This window comes from Castor canadensis, chromosome 12, assembly GCF_047511655.1.
Source record: "Castor canadensis chromosome 12, mCasCan1.hap1v2, whole genome shotgun sequence".
NCBI lineage: Eukaryota > Metazoa > Chordata > Mammalia > Rodentia > Castoridae > Castor > Castor canadensis.
Genome location: NC_133397.1, coordinates 65,005,028 through 65,016,257, shown reverse-complemented (window position 1 = coordinate 65,016,257; position 11,230 = coordinate 65,005,028). Strand labels below are relative to the sequence as shown.

The 11,230-nt window shown below is 40.5% G+C and overlaps 1 non-coding gene across 1 annotated transcript; it reads right to left on the bottom strand.

Moving 5' to 3' along the window:
* Positions 1-2,340: 2,340 nt before the first annotated feature.
* Trnaa-agc (transfer RNA alanine (anticodon AGC)) lies at positions 2,341-2,413 on the bottom strand. The gene has a single exon. It is a non-coding gene; the product is annotated as a tRNA-Ala (tRNA).
* Positions 2,414-11,230: the final 8,817 nt, after the last annotated feature.

Here is an 11,230-nt window from a genome sequence, read left to right as displayed (position 1 = left end):
GATAATAAGTTGTAGACCTGGAATGCACTTTTGGTGTGTGGTGTGAGCTCCAGGAACGGGCAACAGTCTTGATTAATTATATTTGTTTTACAACATATACGATCCCTCCCTTGAGGAGTTAGGTAAGCAACATTAGTTACCAAGTGGGAGTAATTATTTACAGGTTAACCAGTCAACATTCACATTGCTCCATAAAACTGGGCTTCAATTTTTCCAGCCATGATTCTTGATTTATTTCCTATAGCAACTAGCTCCATGCCTTCCACATGGCAGATGTTTCATAATAATATTTGTTAATTTGACCTGACTTGGCATCAAAATGAGCTGTTATTTTGAAGAATAATCCAGAAACTGAAATGTTTTGCTTTTTAACCATCAGGACATATCCCTTCTGGCTGGTCTTTCCCAGCACTCTGTGAACTTCAGACTGAGGATGCTGATAAAGCTGGGGGTGGACATAGCTAATAAATGGGTGTGGTGTGGAGCAAACAGACTTGGCTTCTAATTCTGCATCCATTTTCTAGCTGGAGATCTTTAACAACCTGACCCGGGGTTCCTCATTTTCTAAAAAGAGCTCAAAAAAGTTCCTGGCATGGTTAAAACAAGAATTAAAAATAATACACTCAGAGCACCTAGCGCAGAACCTGGCCCTGAGAAAGTGCTCAATGCCTAAAACAGTTATCATCTTCCTTGCTTCCATTTCTAGACCATAAAAAAACCTCAAGAAGATAGAGGATGGTCACAGTGAGGGGAAAGCATAGATATCAAGAAGGAAATGTAAGAGGTATGGAAGACATACACACACACACACACACACACACACACACACACACCCCAGTTCTAGGCTCAAATGTCTTTTCTGAGAACATGTAGACATAGATCATGGCCAATTTATCTGAACTCTGTTTATGTGAGTCTATCAGTTTATCTGTTTGTCACTCTCTGAAAGGCTGAAACTTCCCAGTTCATTTAAACTCACACAGCAATCCCACTTCTGAGAATTTCTTTTAAAAGAATATGCATATGAAATAATGCATTTGTATGGTTACTACTGCACCAGAAGACTGGAAACACCTCAAATGTCTATCACTAGGAGACTGCCTGAATAAACTATGACACAACCACACAAAGGAACACTCTGTGGTTATTAAAAAAAAAAAAAAGAATGAAGAAATGCCCATGAACCAATAGTGGACTATTTCCTAGATTATGGGTAAGTAAAAAGAGCAAGTGTAGCACAGGTTATAAAGCATGCTGTCTTTACTGCAAGACTTCCATGAGCATTAACTTCCCCTTCCCAGATTGCAAAATCACCTACACGGGATTCATCCCAGAATCCAAGGCAGGTTCTACATCAGAACATTAACAGGCTGATGGAGAAAAACTATACCATCATTTTAACAGATACCAAAAAGTTAGTTGTTTGATATAATTCACCACCCATCCTGTTTCTCTTAAAATAAAAATATAAAGCCCTGCTAGTGTTAGAGAACACACAAAGAAATTCCCTTACTACTATAAACTTATTAGCAACCAAGAGGGAGAATGAGAAATAACAGGAGAATACCTAAGGCACTGCTGTAAAATCAGAATGAGTTCTCTTCAGGCTTGTTCTGGAAATTCTAGACAGCCGGCTGAAATAAGAACAGGAAGAAACAACTTTATTATTATTTTCAAATGATGTGATATTAACCAACACAGGAGTAGCTAAAATAAGAACTATTAGGCAGGGGAGAAATGACCCAAACACTGTATGCACATATGAATATAATAAAAAAAGAAAAAAAAATAGAACTATTAGGCAACAAAATCCTATCCGGCTATTGAAGATGATGTAGAAATACCCTTATTTTTGTAGAAAACCATTTAAGATATGGTATCAAATGGAGGAAGCAGATTACAAAATAATTTCATACTATGTTTTCACTTAAAATATGTTTATAAGGGGCTGAGTGTGGTGGTTCATATCTATAATCCCAGCTACACAAGAGGTACAAGGAGGAGGACTGCATTCTGAGGCCAGACCTAGGCAAAAAACATGGGACCTTATCCAAAAAATAACTAAAATAAAAAAGGGCTGGGGGTGTGGTTCAAGTGGTAAAGTGGCTAGCGAGTGCAAGGCCCTGAGTTCAAACACTAGTACCACCAAAAAGAAAGAAAGAATATAATATAATTCATGATTATATGTTTATGTTGATTGTATACCTAACAAAAGGCCTTGAAGGAATTCACCAAAACTTATTTGAGATTTTATCTCTGGCCTAAGGGGTACTTTTCTGTAACTTTCAGTATTTTCTGAGTGCTTTATTATGAGCACATTTATTTTATTATTTTCTTTTTTGGTGGCACTGAGTTTTGAACTCAGGGCCTCATGCTTGCTAGGCAGGTGCTCTACCACTTGAGCCACTCCACCAGCCCATATATCATTGATGGGCTTTTTTTTTTTTTTTTCCTTCAGGACTGAAGGTGGAACCCAGGGCCTCATGACTGTGAGGCAAGCACTGTACCACTGAGTCACATTCCCAGCCTCCCAAGTGATCATTACTTTTTTTGGTGATACTGGGGTTTGAACTCTGGACCTCACACTTGCTAGACAGACACTCTACCACTTGAGCCATCCCACCAGCTATTATGAGCATATTTATATAACAATTTTAAAGACTAATAAATCTCTTTGTTAGTCATCTGAGAAAACAGATGTATCTACTTTGCCAAGCCCCTCCCCTCTAAAGGGAAGTCTCAGATTATTGGTTTCTGAAAAGGTCTCATCTGGGCTCAATTTCCCGGGTGACCCTGGCGAAAGTGTATATACCCAGTCCTAGACCCTCCTAGCCACTTGAAAAGAGCTCCCAGGTCTCTGAAAGCTTCCCACCTTGCCTGAGGTTGAGGGGCTCCTCCTTGCAACGCATCTACAAGAAGCTTTTGATTCCCCAGTGGCATATTTGGAAATCATTCTGGCAGCCTCAAGCCTCCAAAGGCCAAGGTTCTCAGTCCCACTATTAGGATGAAGGTCATGGAGAGAGCATGCCAAGTCCATCCACTTCCTTCCATGTTTCTTGGGGACCTCTCTCTTGACACTGTTCCATTCTGCTACCTTATTCTTGCAGGTCACATTTCATGAACCCTGTGCCTGCCATTGATCACTTCATCTTAGACCTATTTCCTGGCACGGGTGGCTGCTGTATGTGGTGCGTCTAGTCCTCTTATTCTCCACTTCGTATCCTGAAGGTGTGAGAAAGCCCCTACCAGGTCTCAATTCCTCTGAGAAGGAGACTGGATTGGCCATCTTCCTGTGTCAGCTTGAGTCATAACCCAGCAATCCTTCTCTATACTTGCCCCATACCCTCATTTTCCTTATTGTCCCAGTACCTACCACACCATTACAGGTCAGCTCTATAAAACTGAACAGCATTCACTTCAAATTGCTACAGCACTGGAGTGAGTGACCAAGCCACACAGGATCCCAGGGTAACTCAGTACAATGAGATCAACTCTAGCCTTGATTATCTTGGGACTTTTGGAAATACTGGCATAGTCATTCCTTATCTACCCAGAACCAGCTTCCTGTCAGTATCCTCTTTCCATAACTTAGTTATGAACCAGGAAGAAATATCCAAATACACTTCAAATAGACTTACTTCAAACCTGGCCTACTTTGTGCTCATTTCTGCCTAGCTTGATTATTTGATTTCCAACTCCACAGTATTTTAGGAAAAACAAACCAGAAAGAGGAAAGTAGCAGCTACAAGGTAGGCATCAGAAGTGATAGCCTGATATTGATAATATGCAAGGACTCGTAAAGTATGCAACCTCCAAGAAACAAATCAAATAGCCCGATACCTTTGATATCACCACACAGCACAGAAACACATATTTATAAATGGAACCTCAATTTACACACACACAAACACTGGTCACCTTCAGCATGTTCCTGAGGATGTCTGGGTGTTTCCAAAGAACTCCCACAGCTCCAAAGGCTGCCTACCATGCTCAGAGTTGAGAGGGCTCTTCCCCAAAGCAGCTCCACCAGAAGGTTTTGCACAATCATCTACACAGGCAGCATGGCTCTGTTCTCATAATTTGTATGGCAGTGCTCAAAAACCGATCTGAATGTATTTTTATTGTTGATATATTTACATACATATTAATATATTTAAAACACACAGTATTTGCTGCATATTGCTCATTCCTAGAACTAGCTAGAGGAATGGGAAGAGAAGTGGACAAATTTGTTGTAATGACTTAAGTTTTCTGATTACCTTCATCTTTCTTATCTGTAAAATAGAGTTAATAACATCTGGGTGAAGCACTTAAAAGATTACCATGAAGCTCTAATAGGACAGCTATGTGAAAGTTCTATAGGAAGCATAAGAATGTGTCTTACTGTGGTAATTCCCCTTACGTAGACTGGGTCATGGATTTAAATTACAGGAAAAAAGTACATTTTACTCAAAAGTTAGATCGAAATTAGGCAAATTTGAGCAGACAGAAACAATTGACATGGAATTGGGCACAGCTCCAGAACTTCCCACTGGCGTTAGAGATTGGTCATTGTCAAGGGAAGAGCGACACCTACTGCACACAACTGTACTGCAGTTGACCCGGAAGCCAGAAGCTTTCAAACTGCAGTCATGACCACTGAGCAGTTTTAGTCAGGCACGAGATCCTCGCTTTACTATTACAAAACTAAAATTTCTTAATAGCCAGATAGTATCTTCTTTGGAAAATCCCAATATTCTTCCTTTTCAAAATTGTACTATTTTTCATATTCAAATACAATGCTCATTAGTTATAAATATTCAAAAAAAACTAGCTTCAATAGCATTATTAACATCTAGCTCAGAGATGCTGCTACCACCTTATCATCTTTCTCTTCATTCTTCACCTCTTCTTCCTCCTCCTTCTCCTTCTTTGGTATGTTTTATCCCACACAATTTTATGATAGTAGAAATGCATATCAACACAAACAATGAAAAAGTGCTGCTTGTCTAGCCACAGGAACACACCTGTGGTCAAGCAAGTTGGGCTCATTATTCTTTGTGCTAAAGGAGAATGCACACCTTAGGGGCTTGGGGCCCTTTCAGTAAGAAAGGGTTAGAATCCCTACGGGTTTGGAGAATGATTTAAGGGAGCAGGGCATTGTATGAATTGGATGTTTCTGGGAAACAGGGCTATTCTATGATTGGCTACATAAATAAGCCTCATGTAGGAGGGAAGACTAGTACAAGGCTAAAACCAATGAAGAACTGTTTAAGAAAAAAAAAGCCATGTTGATAATATTAGCCAGGACAAGAGGATGCTTGGTCATTTTTGTTGTTTGCACAATGTTCTTGTTTGTACCTGTGTCCGAGTTCACACATGGTTATGGAATGGCCTCATTTTCATCTTCATCTGTCATCAGCACTGATTATCCTTATCCTTTTGATATTCTGTAAAGTCATTCAAGTTCAACAGAACACCCAAGCCTGGCTATGAGTGCCAGGCCAGCTCCTAGTTCTCTGAAACTACTTAACAATTTCTTATGGGTTTTTTCTTTTCTTTTTCTTTTTCATTTAATAATGTTGTGGACATTTTTTTCATACCAATATTGAGTCTTATTTAACCAAATATCTCTTGTTGAGTAATTGCCTTTTTCTAATACTTTAGACTTATAATTAATACTAAAAAAGAAAATCTTTAGAAATACATCTTTGCACAGGCTTCAGAATCTGAGAAACTTGAGACTTAGTCCTAATTCAAGTATAAACTAACTATATGACCTTGAATAAGTTACTTCTCTGAGCCTCAGTTTCTCCAACTGAAAATGTGGCTAATTATAGCAGTCTTCTGGGATTGGTTTAGCCCAATGGCCAAACCATATCTAGTAAGTTATGATGTTTTGGGACTTTATTTTTATTATTAGTTAAGGCAAGTATTACAATTTAGAGCACCAGAATAAGTGTCACCCAGGAATGTTTGAGTTCCTTCACTCTTGAAGGAAGAGCAGAGAGGACCTACCCATGAACAATCAGACATAAATTGGAGCCAAAACAAACAAGGGCCCAACCAGGAGTTCAGAACATAAAACAGAGAGAGGTCACATGAACTCTGAGAGGGGGATAACCCAAATCCCCACCTGCAGAGTATGAGTCTGAGTGACAGAGGATCCCAGAAGCTGTGACTTGTTACTACAGAACCAAGGGAACTGGAGCTATGAGGGCCCCTGTAGGAGTACTGACCAGGTCATGGTGTTAGCCTTTCAGCAAAGTGTTAGATCTTTCCATTACTCACAGTGAGCCAACTCAGCAATGGCCATATTCATTCAGTCAATAAATATTAAGCAACTACTGTGTGTCAAGCACTGTTCTAGGCACTATAGATATAGCATTGAACAAAACAGCCATGGTCCGGGCTCTTGTGGAGCTGATAATTCAGTAAGAAGGAATATGAATAAAATAGGATAAATAAGCAAACAAGAAAATATGAGTTAATGATAACTTCTATGCTGAGAAAAAGGATGTGATGTGATAGGGAGTAACTGAGAACTACTTTATATTGAGTGACCAGGGCCTCTCTATGGAGGTGATATTTAAGAGAAACCCTGAATAACCAAAAGAAGCCAGGCTTGCAAAGATCAGGAAGAACAACTCTTTAATTGCCTTAAGAATAAGCTTGGTGAATCTAAAACATTGATGGCTATTGCCTGAAGTGAGGGGGAAGAAAAAAATATTTGGGGAAGGTAGACAAGAGTCCTAACAGACAAAACCTGTAAATTAGAAGGAAAGATTTAGACTTTATTCTGAATGTCATTGAAAGCCATAGGAAGGATTTAATTTAGAAGGAGCATGATTTGACTCATAATCTTGAAAGATCATTGTCTATGTCTAAGAAAGCTTTAGTAAACTGTTGTTATGATTTGCCCAGCCAGCTTTATCATGTCCATTCTTCTGAAAATTTAATCTTGCCCTCCTTGGGCATGTATTTGACTCAGGCCTGGCCAATCATGGTGTCCCATTTCCTTGGACATTGTCATTGGTTCAGTGTGGGCATGTGTTCTAAATGGGGCCAGTCAGAGTCTTTCTGTGACATTCTTGCTTTGGAGCTAAAGAAGTAGCTTAGCTTCTAGTTGCACTGCTGAAATAATATTTATATCTTTTCTTACGGCATTGAATCCTGATACCAATGACTGGGACCCTAATTCCTAAAGTATTTTCTGCAATCCTGAGGGCTACCTACACCTTATCTTCTGTACAATGATCTACTAATTTTTGTTCTTACTTAACCCTATCAACTTTATTTATTTATTGATTGATTGATTGATTGATTGCAGTATAGGGATTTGAACTCAGGGCCTTCACCTTGAGCTACTCCACCAGCCCTATTTTTGTGATTTTTTTTTTTTTTTTTTTTGATATAGGGTCTTGCGAACTACTTGCCCAGACTGGCTTCGAACCATGATGCTCCTGATCTCTGCCTCCTGAGTAGCTAGGATTACAGGCATGAGCCACTGGCACCCGGCTTAACCATATCACTTTTAAGAGTCTTCTTTAAAGCCAAGTATACACCTGTAATCTCAGCACTGGAGAGTCTGGAGACAGGAGGGTCATAAGTTTGAGGCCAGCTAAGCTGTAGTGAGACTCTGTTCCCCGCCCCCCCCAAAAAAAGAGTCCTTTCTAATTCAGCATCTCTTTCTCATCTGGGTGTTTTTTAAACTCTCTAGTCACCATTTCCCTAAAAGGAAATTCATTTCTATTGTGGAGATGGAAGAGAGAAGAGGCATTGGCAGGTGCCTAATAGGAGAGGCAAGCAGGTTTACTGAACACAAAGATTTAGTACATGTTTCCCCTCAGTAGAGAAACAAAGAAGACATCAGCAGCTCCTGGTAAGCAGAAGGGAACTGTGGCTATCATTAAGGCTGTTCCCAATGTTTAGGTCTATTGTCTGGGAACAAGGCTAAAGTAGCCCTTCTCCATTTGCTTGATCCCAGGTATACTCATGTGACTTGTTTTGGTCATTGAAATATAATCCGAAAATATATGAGCTTCCAGATATAAACTTTAGGTGCCAGCATGTGGCTGGCCAAGTTCCCTTTCCCTTTGTCTCTACACTTACAGACGCTCATGTCAAGATGAGGCCTCCAGGAGCTTCCATTTCTGAGTGACTATGATACACATATGAGTAAAAAAAAATACATGTTTTAAGGCTTTGGGAGTTTGAGGTTGCTTGTTATTGCATCACAACAAAACCTGTTCTAACTGGTTAGTGATAAGTACCCTCAAAGAATAAGAACTTATCAAAGTCTCTAATGACAGCATTATCACAAACCTTTGTAGAGATTACAAGTGGTCCTTAGTTGACTAGGACCCTCTAGGTTCATGTTGCATTCTTTATGAAGAGGTTTGCCTAGGAATTATAAGATGATAACGATATATAAGTTAAACATTATGATGAAACTACGGGCATAATGCATAAATCCAATAAATCTGAAAGGTGATCATTTTTGAGTCTGGTAAAGGATCAGTTTGATAGACATGTGTGGGGAGAAGCTATTTCACAGGAGAATGGTTCCTGTAAAGAATTGAAAGGAAACCCTCTTTCTTCATTTTGGGTACCTAGTGCTCATTCAACTCCATCCTGTTTATAGCTATTCTGTTCTCTCAATCTATAGACAGATTCTTTAGTTGGTGGTGGTGGTGGTTTTTGTTTGTTTTTTGAAGCAGGGTTTTCTATGTAGCCCAGGCTGGCCTAGAACTTGTAATCCTCCTGCCTCAGCCTCCCAAGGGCTAGGATTACAGGCATGTACCACCACACCTAGTTTATAGTCAGGTTCTTAATGCACATGCTCCACTCAGATCATTTCAGAAATGCTGATATTAGTATAGTGGGCAGGATGTTTTTCTCCACAAACTCATTGTACAAAAATTATTTTATTTCTATCAATGAAATCAACCTTGTTCTCAAGGTCTAATTGTTTAAGGAGTGAGATTTAATCTCAGCTATATTGGAGGTAGTTGTCCCTTTCCCTAGAATTGCACAAGTATCCATGGGGCTCATGTCACTCCTAGTAAAGGGCAGGAGAGCCTGGTTTTTATAATTTCTGCTGAGAAACTCATCATCCAAGCCCACACAGACAAAGGGTGGGTGACTCCCTTTTTGCATACCAAAGCATGGGAACATTTTCCCACAGTTCTCTAGGCCCAAACTGCAGCACACACACATTCCATCCTACCAGAGGTCTGTCCTGTTGCACGGAAGCAGGGCACAGGTCCACATCACTCAAGGAGTAAAGCACTCTTCCCCTTGAAGCTTATCTATCAAGCACACGTGTCTTAGGAATGCTGAGAATGAGTGTCAAGTCCATGTTCTTGGGCATGGAGGGGAGAATTCAAATGGATCCCTGTGAGGTGATTTGAAGCCCACCCCTGACAGACATGCAATGTCCTGTGGAGGCCTGAGGCCTAAGCTTTCATAATAAGGTCTCAGCCTCAACCTTCCTGAACAGACCAGTCCAATTAGCCTCTTTTACCTCTAACTTTCAGGGAGTCTTTGGTGTTTTTTAAATGTGCCCAGCATTTGTTTCAATAAGTGTGATAAGACACACAGACACAAAAATGACTGTCACCAAGGAAGAAGTTTATACTCTCACATCCCAGGAACAGGAGACAATGGCATGCCACACAAAGGGCCACGTGGAGGACCAAGGTCCCAAGAAAATGTGGCCAGAGCCTTCACTGTGGTGTCCTTGGGAGAAAACAGGTGAGGCAGAGTAAGCAGCTTTAGGACTATCTAGTTTGGATAATGTTAGCAGGTTATGCCATACAGGGGCTGTATCTAGTTGTCATAACTGGCCCTAAGATGATTAGAATGAGGGGACAGTATCCCACAGAGAAAGCGGAGGACAGGTTTGGGTGCAGTTATGGATTGGTTTGTATATGAAAATTCAACTTCAAGTGTATCCTTTACTAGCTCTGGGAATTGGCTGCCCTGAAAGAGGCAACCTCTCCAAGTCAGCAAGACTCCAGATGTTAAAGCATCAGAAATACAGAAAATAAAAAGGCATGGTGAATACACCTGGAGTGAACCTCAGTCCTGAGAGGATTTTATTTCTAGCCCACTCAACTCAAAGGACTCACTGGCACCTAGAAGAGAGATGTTGCTCCTTTGATCCATTGTCAGTTGCAGGATCCCTCTTGCCCCAACCATGCCTCCAGCTGCAGGTGGTGGAAGCCTTTAATTTGCGGTTCAGCACTGCCACCATGTCTGGAGTCCATGAGATGGGTGCCAGTTGAGACACAAATAAGCATTACCATATTCATCAGGAACAGGTCTATGATTCACTTGTAGCCCTAGTGTGTCTAGGGAAAACCCATCTTATGGGTTGGAAGCCTTTGAAATCAAGAGTCCCTGGTTTGTACCATTTCTCCACAGAGCCTGGAGTAGCCCTCTGAACCTAATCCCTTATCTTGGCTTTTCTAACCCCCACTGCCCACAACTAACATCCCCAGGGAGCTAGATCATTCTGTTGCTTTCCCTCTCCAACCAATACCTGGTGTTTCATATCAATCCAGATAGGTCTTTCTAGAACTCCATCTGGTATCTACTGGCCACATGACTTGCCATACCACAGAGAGGCTGAGACGGTTAATCTTGTCAACTTGACTGGATTGAAATGCCTAGTATATTGGTGAACTACATCTCTGAATGTGTCTGCAAGGACATTTCCAGAGACAATTAGATCATGAGGGCTCTGACTTAATCAATGGTTTAATTCATTGATGGATTCAAAATTTGAATAGACTATTGGGAGATATTGGAGCTGTGGAAGGTAGCACCTAGTTAGAGGAAGTGGATCACTGAGGACATGCCTTTGAAGGCTGTATCTTGGTCCTGGTCTCTTCTTTTTACCTTCTTTGCTTCCTTGCTACCATGAAGTGAGTTTTCCCCATCATGTTCTCTGTGATGTTTCTGCCTTGCCACAAGTCTAAAAGCAATGGATCCAGCCACCAAGACTATAACCTCTTAAATCATGAGCTTTTAAATTGTTCCTCCATTACATTATTTCTCTCAGGTATGTGGTCACAGAGAGGAAAAAACTAACACATAGGCCCCACCACAGAGAATACAAAAAGTACAGAATTATTTCTTTGTTGTTTTTATTGCTAGTTTTCCTTTCAGTGAGAGGAAACAATCTTTAAAAATTCCAACTATAGCCAGCACCAGTGGCTCATACCTGTAATCCTACTCAGGAGGT